The sequence below is a fragment of the Larus michahellis genome, chromosome 4 (assembly GCF_964199755.1).
Source record: "Larus michahellis chromosome 4, bLarMic1.1, whole genome shotgun sequence".
Taxonomy (NCBI): domain Eukaryota; kingdom Metazoa; phylum Chordata; class Aves; order Charadriiformes; family Laridae; genus Larus; species Larus michahellis.
This window is the reverse complement of record NC_133899.1, coordinates 66,433,970-66,449,774: the sequence shown is the minus strand read 5'-3', so window position 1 is coordinate 66,449,774 and position 15,805 is coordinate 66,433,970.

Sequence of the window (15,805 nt, the reverse complement as noted above, 5' to 3'; positions counted from 1 at the left end):
TGCTGTATCAGCTGCAAACCCACCCCCCCCCACCCAGCCTGCTAGAGTCAACAGGAGAGAATACCTTGGGTTTAGCAGGCTTAGAGCTGAACACCCTGGGGGGCAGAATGAGAGTGAGTGAAGTGTACAAGAGAGAGGAGAAGTGTAGTGGGGTGTATTATTGATTTAAGAGTGGGTTTGGGTTAGTTACCTTCCTACTGTCGTATGGGGGGTTTACATGGGAATAGCTCAACCACATCAGCCTGCTGTGTATTCTCTACTTGCGATATGTGTTGCTGAACATTTTAGTAGGACTAATTTTTGTATCCTGCATTTGTAAATCCAGAGTTTCTAAGTGCCCCTAGTTCAACTGCACATGTCTTAGAGGGTAGAAAATGATCATCTGTTTTGGTTAGCGCTTTAAAAAGGTTCTTTAGATATGTCATTATTTTCATTTTCTATGTTGAGTGCTGGCAGCAAGTATGTTGCTGCTGCTGTCTGCTGTGCGAGAAAGTCTCTTTTTGCAGCACTTAACATCTTACAGGGTATCAGGCAGAAGAGATGTTAGTGCCATGGGACCATACATAGTCCATTCTGGACTGTAGATGGTTTCTTTAACTTCTTTGACTCCTTATGGACCGTACTTCAGGTAATTTTTTGCTCTGTTCTCAGAAGGGAGAGCAGATGTTCCTATTCCTTCCCTGCCCCACTCCAGCTTCTATTGCATACAGCAGTTTTAGCAGACAATTTAAAAAAGAGGTGATGCTGGCTGGCTGTGTCCGGCACAGGAAGAGGCAGAGGAATCAGGCTCCCTGCCATCAACCTCTAACTTCAGCAGGCGGGATGTGGGAAAAAGCAAAGCCCAACCCCGGCCAAATAAAGCTGGCCTGCAAAAGACCTTCATTCCTGAGGAATTTTTGAATTAAATACTAGCTACAGCCAGCCAGATTCCACTGAAAATGACTATGTCAACTGGTTTTAAATAGCAGTCTTTCATGTATATGTTTTTTATGTTGCTTCCCATTGTCTGTTGATTTCCCCGTAGACACTGGGAAATTAAATCTTTTGCTCAACACATTTTTGTTCCTTCTTACTTGGCAAACATGGATTTTTGAGTCTGACTGGAAACAAGATGGCTGGCTGTGCATGGCTCACTGTCCGCTGCCCGAATGGCCGGCGGGAGGAGGTGACAGCTGCCCTTGTGCAGCCGAAAAAATGAGTGCCTCCTTTGGGTTTTCTGGACGCCTACAGCTCATTCCTGTAGCAGTCCCTGTTCCTCTTCCTGTTATTTTAGCAGTGCTGTAGGAGTCCTGCTGTACTCCTTACGGAACAAGCCAGTCCTGACTACACTGGGCTTCCTTTGTAAATAGGCAATTTGTTTCTAAACCTTCCCCTGAGTGCCAGCTCTGGCGTGCAACAGTAGCCACAGATTGCAGAATTAGTTTGCAACTTACCTACCTCCAGCGTTGGGCCAGGTAAAGAGAATTAGTCCCTTCTGGGGACGCCGTGCCCTTATTACACTGTATTAGAAGAACTGCAATTTCTTTGGAAAAGAATTGGAACAACTAAAGCCACCTGAATCCCTCTGTCTGGAAGAAAGTCTGACAGAGGCTTGGAAAAGGCAGCTACAGTATTCCTTGAAATTACTGAAAGCAAATGGTAATGAGGAGCATCTGGAAAGAATGAAATCTTCCACATGGCTATATGTGCCATCCATATTGGCCCAGATCATATGGCTATGGCCTGAAAATGAAGACAGATCCCTTACAAGCACCCCTGCGTTCCATGCCATTGCTACAGTAGGGATTTATTTTTAATGTCACTCGGAAGTGCCGTGAGAAAGCACACAAACCTGCCTCCCCCCAGGACGAGTCTGTTGCTGTTGATGTTACTGCAGCACCTAAGAGTTCTCCTGCTGCCAGAGTAGTCTTCTTCTCAGGCTCAGTAGCACATGATGCTGTTATTCAAACATTTCTGTAATACTGTAGGTCTTGAACATGGTTGATTGTCTTCCATCTGTGTCACTCCTTTGATGTATAACATTAGGTGAGCATAATGTCCCTCTGGCTTTTGGCTGCAAAGGTAAAATAATCTTCCACAGCCCAGCATTGTATTGAAAGACATTCAGGGCAAATCTGAAGCCTCCCCTTAAACCTCACCAGTATAGCTTCTGGCTTGGCCTGGGCTGCCTTTGCCTGGAGAAAGCATGTCAGTCATGATCTGCCATTTGATCTGCTGATTCATTCTAGCAACTTGGATTTAAGGGAGCAGATAAGGAGGAAGAGCAAGGGAGGGTTGACTGCATGACCTCTAGTGCCATAATGTTCTTCTGCCTCTGGCAGAAGCAGGCTTTTCTAATGCTTTATAATCTCTGAATTTCTGTGGTTTTTTTCCAAAACTGCTTGGTATCTGAACTGTTCCCTAGGGTGCAGAGTAAAGTCATCCATAACTACCATATCATACTTGGCGAAAGGCCCAAACCTAGGAATGTCATTTGTATGAGTTCGTCTCACTTGCTACGCCAGGTATTTGTAAATACATAGGAAACAAAAAAAACCCATAGTGGGTTCGCTATCTTTAAATCATTAGAGTTGGTACCTAATTCATCGAGACACCACAGCAAAAGGTGGGCTGAGAAACAGTTTGTAGGAAGACAGGTTCATGGTATCCTCTTCATAGCAAGGAAGAAGCATATTGATACTTGCCAGAAGGACACAAAGCGGGAAGTGAGAGCCATTCAGAGGAGTGAATGGACAAAACTTTCGTCATGGAGTGAGAGAGTAGCTGGTCTTTCAAATCCAAAAGCAGTTTCTGTTTCTGCCAGGAATTAAATATATATCTTATATTCAATTATGCCTTTCAGTACACAGTCTGGGCTCTGAGGAGGAGGAGGGAGACCATGGTTATGATCATTAGATTGTTTTTGCGGTGTAGTAGGAGTGGCATCAACTGGTCATCTTTGGAGTTTGTCCATTCTTCTTAACATCCTGACCTGTAGAAAGAACCAGGCAGCAGTTACTGAGTCTAGAGGAGTTGGCATCAGGGCACAGCAAGGGCCGACGGGTCCTTGGGGTTGGAGCACAGGGAGCTGCAGGGAACCCTGTGGGGTGGCAGGGCATGGCTGACAGCCTGGGCCTGTCCCACCACCCCAGCCAGGGCCACCAGGGCAGCCACAGCCCCGGGCACTGGGGACCTCCCAGGGGATGGGGACAGGCCAAGGCCAGGGTGTGATATCAGCTCCCCTGTAGGGAGCTGGAGACCAACATTCTACGTTGTCACTGGCACAGGGACTGATGGCCCTGAGGGGACTGAAATGGGGTCCTGGGCCATGGGCAGGGTAGGGGGAGCCCCAGGTGAGGGTGTCGGGGCCTTGTCAGTCAGGATTAAAACACCATGAGCAGTTTAAAAACAGCATCAGAAACCTCATGCCATTTGGCTGGTTTGGGGTCGCCAAGTGGCTGGGGCTGGATCTGGGCTCCTTGAGCATGCTCCCACTCTTCCTTTAGTCTGAATGGGTTTGGTCTGAGTTAGTTAATTACATTTAAATCTTTTATGAACCAGTTTTGTGAGGCTTCATTGTCAATTCAGAAGGAATTTGGCCTCTTCTAAGTGACTTCCATCTGTAAATAAAATGTGGTCCTGGAACCCTTCCAGTAGAGAGAGCTACTGGTGATGTTGGTGCAGCACCAAGCAGTATCATACAGAGATGCTCAAAATTAGATAGAGCTAATTTGGGTCAGGGAAGAAATGTAGCTGTGTTAGGTGCATACATTTAAAAGAGAGGATAAGGAGCCCAGTGAGAGAGCTACGTTAATATGAGTGTATTGCTTTGGGTACTAATGTTGACTTGGACATCTCTTAACTGCCCTATATGGTAGACACCCCTTAGAGGCTTCAGTTTACCTTTCTAGGTGAGTACATCCCTCAGGTGCTTTAAAGTGCTTCTGACGCAGAAGAAATACTCCCTACTGAGTCACCCCTTTCACTTCCACAGTGCCACAGCTCTGGCCCTGTGTGGGGACACCAGGGACTGACACAGACTCTTTAGCAGCAGCACTCCAATGAATCACTCCTATGGAAACATTTGCAGAGCTTCCAAAGATGTAGCTCTAACTATATTCAGTCCAGTCCGCGCACATATCTGTGAGGTTTCCACTGCCTTCTGCCCAGGGTGCCATGTGTGCGAAATTGTTCGGACTCCTGTTTTGACTAGAGGAGGCCTAGCCAGTTGCAAACTAAGAATAGCCAAAATATAACTGTCAGCATTAAAATATATATATATACATAAAAAAATTAACTGCTAGTAAAAGAATGTAAAAAATGGACCGTGTCAGTAAAATATTTTGGCATTTCATTGGTATAAATACCCAGACTCCCTAAGCACTTTCAATGCATAACCTAGATTTACTGCCTTTTTGAGATGGCTGAAGTGGTAGATTCTTTAAAGCTTGACATGACTGACCATAAGCATGAATTGTACAAATCCAGAGTTACAATTTTACGGCCTGTGTGAACACTTTTAACTGTGTGCTTTAGAGATTTATTGAGGTTTTCTATGTTTGAAGTGTTTTTGTGAAGAAAATTAGAATGTCAGTTAAAAATGTGAAAATGACTAATAAATTCTCTTCAGTTTTGGGAGGTCAAAAGAAAAATTATTAGTTTGCATCTCAAATAAACCCCCCCCTCAAAGGAAAATAGTTTTTTTACCTCATCTTCTTTCCTATTTTTTAAAGTTGATTCAACTTGATGAAGGTTACCAAGCCTAGAACTTTAGACCTGGAGGATGAAAAATGTCTAAGCTTCACAACAGCCAGGAAAATGCGAGTAGTGACAGGACAAGCTTCCCCTGTGTGCTGTTCCCCAGCCAACGTGTTGGTGCTTTCATTCATTCAGTTCTCACCTTCCTAGACTACTGCATAAAGTTAGCTAGTAATTGGATGGAAACCCTGTACCTCATTTCAAGAGAGCGTATAACAGCTGTCACCTTTCAGCATCGAGAAGACCTGAACCGGTGACTTGAACAGAAGCCACATCTACATCCTTCTATTGCAAGGAACCGTATTTCAGACCTGACTCAGCTCATCACCTCCCACCCTCATTGCCTCACATTCCTGCTGAGACCAACGGCAGAATGATGAAAATAGCAAGGCAAGGCATTTCGTGTTATATTTCTGATCTGTAGGGAAAAGCAAAAAATGAGAAATGTCAGGAGTAAAGCCAGCCTTAGGAGATATCCTCTTCCCAGACAAAAGAGATTTGGAAGCACAACCATCTTTATTTTAATGTCTTTCTGAATAAAACCTTTGAATCTCTTGATGCATGGGCCACCACTAATGTGATCAAATCATACTCAGACTGTCTGTGGATTTCTAAAGCACCTATCACTGCTGCAGCTAGGTGACAGATTACAAGAATTAGAAGAGACATTGCTGCAGTTCCATTTATACCATATTCTTTGTCCCCCCTAAGGCATTTTAAGATGGATTCTCTGGTCTCTGCTAAATTTGCTTTGCACTGGTTATGGAGCACAGAGAGAACTCAAACAGGCAGGAGATTCCCACAGGAAAATTCCCTTAATACAAGGGAGGTCTGTGCCAGTTGTATAGCTGTCTCATCTCTGCTGGCTGTCCCTCATCCCTCTACTCCCAGCAGGAGCAGGATGAAACAAAGTGCTATATTACAACAGATCTTTCTCTGGTATAAGGTCCATTATCTTGTTTGTGCTGGTGGTGTAAACTGGAGTATGTGATTTATTGTTATAGCTTCCAGTTGGATAAGGCGGCTAAGATTTGGACATCTGCCTCTCCAGCATGCCTTAGTCAAGGGTCAAGGTCTCTCTTATTCTAACTGTTTTGCAGGATAGCCATGTGGAAAGACACCCACTGTCTGTTTGGCAAATGACTTGGTAGAGAAGGATTACTGCGTGCAGGGGCACCATGTAGTGGTCTCAGTCTGAGGTCAGGCTGAGCTGTAACTCCACTGGAGAACATGACAAGATGTTCTCATAGCTGAAGGTTTTCTGGCTCATGAGATCTTTTTTGCCTCTGAGGATGGCAAAACACAACTATGGGCTTCCCAACCTCAACCTGCTCACAGCAAAATCAATTGTTATTTCTTTTCTTCTTTTCTCTTGCCTATATCTTTACAAAAACTAATCACAGACTCCTTTTACTGACTGCTATTGATAATTTCCTCCTGCCCCCACAAACCTCCTTAAACCAAGCCAGCCAGCCTAGTCATTGGAGAGGGGTTAGTTTCAGGTTGCAGTTTTACCTGGGCTGATAATCTGCCCGCTCTGCAACGAAGGTGCAGTTTAAATTTCCCTGGTTTTATTAGTCTTCCAGTTCTTTTGCAACTTGCTCCTACCGGGCCCTGCAGTTAGTTAGCCAAAACTCATCCTACACTTACTGCAGCCCAGAGAACCTCAGGACATTCCTTCTGGGCTTCTCAAGTCCACCTCCTTGCTTGCACAGCCAGCCATTTCATAAAATCCATTGAGTAAACGTGTCTAACTGCCTCTTAAAACCAGCTTGGGTTTTGCCCTTACTAAACCCATTGGGAGGCCTTCACAGAACATCAGTGCTCTCAGCATTAGAAACCTGACAATCCCTAGCCTAAATGTATGCATGGCTAGTTTATACCCATTTGTTCTTGTGCCAACATTGTCCTTTATCTTTAAATAGCTCTTTCCTCCTCCCCATGTGTTCACCCCCTGAAGTATTTATTTATAGATTGCAATTATATCCCCCTTTGCTAGGCTAAACAAGCCAGGCTCCTTAGTTAATTAAGCTCTGGTGAATGATGCAAGGCCAAGCATCGCGGATGCCCAAAATCAGGGCTACATTAACAGATCGTCAGGAGCCAAAAAGGACACACCTAATTTTTACTGGAGCTGATTCTAACTGCCCTCCTACTTAATAGGAAGCTTCTTAGTTCAAGCTGTGATCAAGTCTTCACTAGCCAGTCCTCCATTTTATCTTTAAGGTAAGGCAGATGTGGGCTGCCTTTGATGCACCCTGTTCCATCCTGCTCGACATATCCAAGCAGCTGGGTAATCCATACTACATTAATCACATCGGGGTTGATTTTAAAAATAGAATTAAGAGGTGAAAAATACAGGAACCTCGGTTGCTTGCTTGTTGAAAACATGTCCAGACAGAAACTGAGGAAATGTGTGAGAGGCAACAGTCCTGCGTGAGCTCTGGGAGATGGGCTGGAGGAGTTAACAGGGCTTTTCCATCTCTAGCCTGTAGGACTGTTGTAATTCATCATTTCTATAGCACCATAAATTAGATGGCGCTTTGCAAGCACAGAGGCAGTTCTTGCTTCCCTGAAGGCTATAGCAGGACTGTCAGTACGGGGTGCCTGGCTGGGGCACGCTCTTCCCCAGAAAGGCTTCCACTGTGAATACCATGCCTACAGGACTATGTGACAATACTGTGCCATTGTCCCACTTGGAGTGGGAGGAAAAACGCTGGGGAAGGCGTTTTTCCCAACTCCCCCATATCACAGCTGGACTTCTCGTCTCTCCATGGCCTGTTTTAACGTTGCCCGGATGGAGAATAGGCTTCTTGGGGCTTTGATTCAGTCTGGCTGTCCTCCAGCAATATCCACAGTACTCCCTCCCCTCCCATATGCTCTCCATTAACATCCTCCTGTCTGCTGAATAAGGAAAGAATAACTCTCCCAGCCCCAGCCAGAGCCCCTGAGCCAGGGGAGTTCATCAGTCAGACTGGTTTCTCCTGAACCCAGAATAGGCCTCGTTAATGGGCCAGGAGGGGATTTTATTTTGCCTTTCAGCTAGTGGCTGCCCTGAGCCAGGAGTAGAGTCAAGTTACTGTGTCCGGGAATCTCAGCTATTCCAAGAGTAGGAGCAAGTGAGCTGCTGACTCAGGAGGTTTCCTAGTATTTTCAAGCAGGGCTCAGTCCTGTCAGAGCAAACTGAACTGTTGGTCCCACTTTCTTCTAGCCCCAGGATGGGGATTAACAAAAGTCACAGCCGACTGGAACAGGCTGGGGAATGGAACAGGAGAAGAACTGTGTATCACACCCTTTCCTGGCATGGACACAGGTTCTTGCAAAGACTCACGTTAGTCCTTTACCCTTTTTTACTCCTCTCCTTGGAGGGCTGTTTAATATAGTACAGACATCCACAAGCTATGAGGCAGCTCAGCTTTATTTGCGCCATTTTCTAAAAAGGGAGATAAAATCAGAGGGAGAAACAGACTCGGGAGGCAAAATGTTTCATTGCAAATCAGTATCAAGAGAGGCTGGTGTTCAGCAATCCCTGCCTCCCTGCACCCTGCTGTCACCCAGAGACCACCCTGCTTCTGTTTTGTGCAGGAATGAGGGAGGTTCCCTCCTGGGTAGCTAAATCCTCCTTTGGGCTTCCCAGAGCCTGGAATGGAGTCCTGGCCTGTGTCTGGGACAAGCAGTTAGAAATCACACTGAGTTCAGGATTCTTGTCCTCGTTTCAAGTCTGCCTATGTGCTCTCATCTCATCAAAAGGAACCGATTTCTAGAGGTTAGCAGAGAAGGCGAGGCTACTAAAGCAGTCCCCCACACTCACCCCTCGTGAAGCAGTGCATACGCCTTTGCACAGGGATTGGTCACTGGAGAGCATATGTTTGCACCCTTCCGTGTCCCAGCACCACTATGACTCCAGCCAGCCAGTTATAACATGTGTCCTTTCAGCCCCTGCAAAGTTCTGTCAGCAGAGAGAGCCTCAGCTCTCTTCCAGACCGTGTTTGTCCTTTCTTCTTTGCTGCCTCCCTCCGTGGGCTGTTTCCTCTTGCTGTCCCAGCCCCTTCCTCAAACTCACTTCAGCAATGAATAACCAGACTAGGATGTAAAGGACAGTTGGGTACAAGCTAGTATTTATAAAACAGAAGGTTTCTATCTGCCTGCAGCTATTGGCATGTCTATCCCGGCCACATCCCGTAAGAATAGGATCTGAGATAGGGGCAAAGACAGGTAAGAGCTTCTCTCACTTTCCTTCAGTCTTGAAGATATGAAGGTCCCCATTTTGAGCAGCTAAGGAGATCATGGATTATGGCCCAAATGCCACCTGTCTCTGCAGTGTGGCCAGATGGGTAAGATGTCTCCCTTAGCTAGCCTCTCAGAGAAATGTCCCTATGTAAGGAGAATTTTCAGCTACTGTTTTGAAGGCACTTAATATCCCTTTAGAGCTGCCCAATATTACAATAGTGACAAGTTGCAGACTAAGGCTCTGGCCCCCTTACCTTTGACATGCTGCTCGCTTTAGATTATGAGCTCTGTAGAGGTCCAGAGATGGTGCCCAGGAGTTGTGTTGGGTACAAGGAAGCAGCCGGCGAGCAAGCGCATGGCCTGGGGCACTTTCATTTCTGGAAAACTGTTGATTTTTCTCCATCACTTCTTAACACACCGTTTGGATTAGGATGGGAGTCCCATCTACAGAGTTTGCCCATTGAACAATGACCCCAAGAAATCTAGGTGTCTTCCTCCAAAAGTCTTTGAATCAGAGGGGACTGAGTGGTTTCATTTCAGCTAACCAGGCCATGAGTTAAGTAAGTGGGACTGGAATAGAGTAAAAACAAACTGCAGAGAGCAATGCCTGTAGGAATAGATTTAATTTGGCCTGTTTGCTACCTGTGAGACAGGGATCCCTGTAAAAAAGGCAGGACAAACCTGCTCTCATAAATATGACCGTGTGAAATAACTTATTACCCAGTCTGTCATCTAGTTCAGTGAGTCACATGTGGTATCTCTAGAAAGTTGGTAACACCCTAGAAGTCACTAACTTAACACATATTTAACTGAGGTCTTGTCTCATATTTAATAGCAACTCCAACTGGGCTTGCATGACAATCTAGAGAAGGGTGGGGATCGCCAACACGGGCCTGAATAGAGCACTAATAACCCTTTCGTATCCAAGATGCCTAAGAAAGAAGTCAGCAGGACATTTGTATTTATAGCAAAGGCTTATTTGCAATAAGTGATAGAAATGTGGTAAACCAGACACCGGTGCTACAGTTGTATTGGCTAAAAAGCAGGAATCCAGGTAGAGGGCAAAGGATGGACACAGAGAGATGGTGGGGGTGCCCTGAGCAGGATGGCTCCCATCTGAGGGCAACATTCAGAAGATGCTGTGAGTTCCAAATGTCCAGCTTCAGAGTCAAAGACTGTCTTGAGGGTGTCTGGATAAACACAGCTAAGCTATCAGGATGCTTTATCTCCTTGAAGGGAGGGAGCCCAAATGCTGCAGTGTTGCAGGCAGCCAGAATAACATGTGCTGTGTGACATGAAATATTTAAGCACACATGGGCTTTGTGGCGTTTCCTGCCAATCTGCAAAGTATCAGTGTGGTGACTTGTGCTGCCAGGAGCTGGGTTAAGGAGAGGAGTTCCCCGGTGGGCATAACCTAGCTGCCTTCCTACATGGGGCACATGGCTGAAAGACATGACTCGGCTATGGGGAAACCCTGAAATGTCACACTGTCCCTTCCAAAAAAATAAATAGATGTGTCTGCCCCATCTCCATCTTCTAGAGAGTCCTGCTCCTCCTCCTCCTCTAGCTATACGCACAAGGAAATAGAAATACTCTCCAAGTTCCCCAACTCGCCCCAGCTGTGCAGAGCAGGGGCTGCAACAGAGAAGAATACAGCATGTAAGGGCTATGTCCTGTGCCCACAGACTGCCCTTCCCTCTGGAAGATTTCTCCCCCATGAGCAGAGGTGACTCCTCATGACGCAGTCATCCAGCTGCTTCAGGTGAGGTGCATGTGCCCACTTGACTCTCTCCTGGAAAACCTCACACCTTCCTTAAGGGTTGCTCACACCCATCCATATACATACACATGTAAACAGCATGATACCACATTAACGCAGTAGAGACCTACGATAATGGCAATGAAACATGAAAGCTTCTCCTCTCATCCTTGTTTTTCTGGATTGAAAGAGCAGGGTGTGAGTGTCTGAGTGGATGGGAGAGGGGTAGGTACTCCTCCTGACAAGCTTCTGAAGGTGCTTCTTCCTTAGCAACTGTGCTCCAGCACCGCCTGGCCCAGCACTGGCAAGGCAGAGCTGCACAGCAACTGCTTGTGTGCAACTCAAGAGCTTCAGGTCACTTTTGACCCGGGGTGGCGTTTAGTGTCACTGGTAATTGTTACTTACACAAAGCAAACAAAAAGTCCTGCTGCACCAGCACAGTCACCTGCTGTGGTTTCCCCAGGGGGGAAGGAGTGGGCAGTGACGGCCTGGCTGATGCAAGAGAGCGCTCCGTGCTGCCCCATGCCTTTTGGAAAGATTAGGGACGTTCAAAACCTTTCTGAGTGCGCAGTAGCCAGCTTTCCTCTCCCCTATGTGTACACTCCACCCTAAACATGGGAACTGTCTCCCTGCTGGTCTTGTGGAAGGAGATACATGGAAGTGCTCAGAGGTGCGTGACTTGAAGTGTGCAGGAGAGGGACATGCTGACGTCCCTTCCCTCCGAGGCCAACTGGGACAGGGGTGGAAGGGGCTGGGAGTGGGGAGGGAGAATTACCCACTAAAGATAACCAGGAACTGTAAAGACACAAACCAGTGCCCCAAGCTTTTTGAAAATGGTTTCCTCCTCTCTGAAAACCAAGAACTTGCAAAGCTAACAGAGGTAAATGCCATTTGCAGAAGAGACGGGATTTTTTTGCCTTGTTGCAGGCAGGACCAGCTGCGTTCCAAACCCGTGACTGCAGCAGCCATGACCCCTCTGAAGGGAAATCTGAGCCCGCAAGCAGTTGTGCTGGGGAGGGATATGCTCTCACGTTTCTCTGTTTTGTTTTGGAGCCTCTGATAAGTAGTGGGCTTGCTTTTTTCCTTCCTTTCTTTTCTTTCTTTCTCTCTCTCTCTTTTCTGAACGTATTTCCACAGCCCGAAGGAAGGAATTTAAAAAAAAAAAAAAAAAGCTCTGGAATGGGAACAAGTATGTTTCAAATTACAGAAAGGATGTGAAAGGTTCAAGAATTTGAGCCCTGACTCCGCCTGTGTCTGTCTCCACCCCCCCAGAGAGCAGCTCGCATTGTGGCTTTTCCACTGCGCTGCACAATAATGTGGCAGCGGGACCAGCCCGCCCAGCGGCGGCGGGGAGGCAGCGGCTGCCCTTTGCCAGGGAACGGCCTGGCGGGGGTCGAGCCCTGCCCGCCAGCGCTCGCCCCTGGCCCGGGCAGAGCCGGGGGCTTCCCGCACCCGCCCTGGCTCGCCAGCCTCTGGCCTGGCTGCCTTTTCAAGGGTTTCAACAAACCTTTTCTCAGCGCGCAGTTCGTTTGGAGCTTAGGTTTTGGGTGGTTTGTTTTTTTTTTTTTTTTTTTTTTTGTCTCCTAGGGTGTGTATGTGTGGCAGCGTGTGTGTGCAGGACTTTTTCCTTCCAGTGGTTAAGCTGCAGCCCAGGAGTATGCCGAGGACCCACTTCTGAGAGCGGAGCGCCCTCTGCTAGGTGGGAAGGGAGGAAAAGCAGGCAAAGGTGCAGTTCTAGGGTGGAGAAGCACGTTTCTTGATGCTGCTTCTAAGGCGTAGGTCCTCCTTAGGCACTTGCACACTGAGAGAAACCAGTGCATGGTGCATCGACACCATCAGTGCCCTCAAGGTGACTCGATGGGAAGTCTGGTAGCCATGCTGTAAGTTGTACAACAGCGGTAAGCCTGTTCCTAACTGCCCTGCTTGGACTTCTCAGCACGTGTACCCAGTGTAACTGGCTCTCACACCAGCTCCATCCAAAGATGGGGTGGGGAAACTGTTGAACTGACTTCATCTTCCCTTATTGGGGAAGATCATGATTGGAGCTGGTTTCAGTCCCTTATGGAGGACCGTATCCTGGAGACCTTCTCCATCATGTGACCGCTTTATACTGTGACCCCAAATGCAAACACAGACCATCAGGAACCGCACATACCCAATTTCCTGGAAGGAGGATCCTGTGAATAAGGTTATTTGTCAGTACATTATTTCCTCGTCCTCCTGTGACATGATCAGGTGCCCCTTCCAGTGAGGCTGTGAAAGCTAGCATATTTGTCCCTTGAGAGATGCACAGCTAATAGCATGTCAGTGGAGGAACTAAGGTCCTCATGAAGTGTCTGGAACAGACAAGGCTACCAGAGCAATCTGTCCAGCCTGCGATGTGTGTCTGGCTGCCATCTCAGCAGCCTGCAAGAAAGAGGGTGGCAAGGAATGGACTATGGGTTGACTGCATTCTTCTGGTGGGCCAAATTTGGAATGTAATCCTTTGTCTGGGCTCTCTGGATTAAGAAACTATGAAATAGCTTCAGTATTGTTGATAGATAAGGAGTCACCCACAGAAGAAGAAAAGAACAACTATAACATACATTTTCAGGAACTGAGATATCCATTATGATCTTGACCTTTTCCAGTGTCTTGTAAAAACCATTAGCATCAGTCAATTGACCTGAATCCACTGCCTTATGCTGAAAAAATTAGATTTTGTCCTTGAAAACTTTCACTTCATCATCTCTTCAGATTCTATAACATTGCTATGACAGATCCAGGTGAGCTTTTACTCAGTGAATGAATGGACAGGGGACTTACGCATCTCAGTTACACTGACCAGTGCATTGTGCATGGCATGCTCCCAGTCCCATGATGCTTGATTTTGTGCATGGCTGCAGAATGCCCCTTTGCATAAGGCGTACATCCACTGATACGCACTGAACACTTTTTGATATACTGATTATATGGATGGGAGGCCACTGGAACAAAGAACTATTGATGCAAGTTTAAAAGATGAAGACTAGTATCAGTGTACCCACTTCAGCAGCCCATGAGATTTCTCCTTTGAAAGTAAAGCCAAAAACCTTTAGGCCAGATCAGCTAGATAGATCAAAGATCTTCAATGCGAATAAGCTGAGATAGTTTGGCATGTAACGTTAGTCTTCATACTTACTCTGAGATTTCCAGAGATTTCTGACTAGCAATGTCTTTTTTAATGCAATGATATGTTGTCCTAAGTGTTGCGGTGGCACCTAGGAAATCAGTCTGAATGACAAAAAGATTATTTCCCCTGCAAGAGATCCAAAGGTTCATCTAAACTAGCTAACACATTAAATACTCTGGTATGCATGCTGTGTTTTCAAAACATGATACCTAAACAGTGTTATTTTCTTTGTAATATTGAAGCGATCTGACAATGTCACTCGACTGTGTCACTCTCACAAGCCATGGAAGATACAGAGATTATGTCTAGCCAGCTTTCTGCACTGTCTAATTTTGTGCTGGCAGGCTGAATTCCTGAGGTATGTTAGATGAGTCTCAGAGCTGCCTTAATTTATGCTGGCCAAACCATTTCCTTCTGCAGCACTTCACAGGTGCGGGATCAGCAGAGCAATTCATGTTCCACTCCCCGACCGCCCCTGCTCAATATCTACCACAGTTTATCCCTGAATTCCCAGCAAGGGGACAAATGCTGCCACCAAGCTTAAAAAAGCTTTATTGATCTGAGTGTGCTCAGAGAGACTCTGCAACAATACAAACTGCAGCTACATCCCTCCCCCACGCTGCTTGCATATGAATTTGGAGAACTAAAATTTCCACCAGCACTCCTGGTTTTTTGCTAGTATTTTAGTTGCATCAGGCCACAAAGTAGGACAGAAGGTTCATCTCGTTCCTTCCCAGAGATGTAATCTCTTTTGATTTCGTGTTTGGCAAAGTAGATAATTTTTATTTATCAAGCCCTTCTGGAATGGAAATTTGGGCTCAGACTCTTCAGCTGAAAGAAACCATCCAATCTCCCTGTAGGTTTTTCCTGGTGTAGAGGTACAATGTAGCTGCTACATCATTGTTGAGTCTGGAGTTTAAGTGGACACTCAAATAAATAAAAGCCACACCTGCCGCAGGCCAGTACCCATCCCTATTCGATTATGTTGTTTTTTTACAGAAGATATTTGATGGCTGTAGCTAATCTAGAATCTTAAGGGCGATAATTGGACAAATCAGTTTAGCTGGGCAGCCAATTCTATGTAAACCTAAGCTGAATAGTAATGCGTGACTAATACACAACAGCACTCTGCATGAGATAAACATGCATGTGTAACATATGCAACACAAACCCAAGACACTGTGGGAAGAAAAGACAAAGATATTTAACAGTATATACGCGCTACTCCTCCACCCTGAAGTCCACCCTTTTCTGCAGAACAAATACAGTGATGTAGGGACAGTGAAGCACGACCTTTGCTCTCTGCCATCGGGTACCCCAAGATCCCATTCTTCTCTATTAAACGGTTTCCAATCTGAAAACAAGTGAGAAACTTCTCACCCCTGATCCAGCTTAAGTGACTCACAGAGCATGTGCCTGCTGATAAACTAAGAGGCTCGTTTTTGAGGAAAATCTGGGATCTTGTTCTCTGTCAGGTAACAATAGTTGCTGGTCATGCCAAAAAACCCCACTCTTTTTTTGTGCGAATATAAAATCACGAGGTGTTCCCAGCTCCCTGGCCTTAATTCTCAGCCTGCACGTGTTGGTATTTACATTGTGTGCCTCTTAAGCTGAAAGACTCAAAAAAAGATTTCTTGGGACTGAGGGGGAGAGAGACGCATAGATAATTTACACTGGCATGGTCACTGGGTGGTGAACACTTGGTCAACAGGCTTGGAGCCACTGAAGAACATCCTAGAAGATGACCTGTTTTAAACATCAGCCCCCTCCAGAAATGATGAGTGACTACGCTGCGATCCATGGATCACGTGCAGTAACTTCAGTGGATCCAAGAGGTACTAAACTGGTCCTGCAGCAGTGAAGGTATCATGCTGTACACATCCCAAACGCGGGCCAACAAGAGATGTCAGAGTTGCCACATGGGTAGG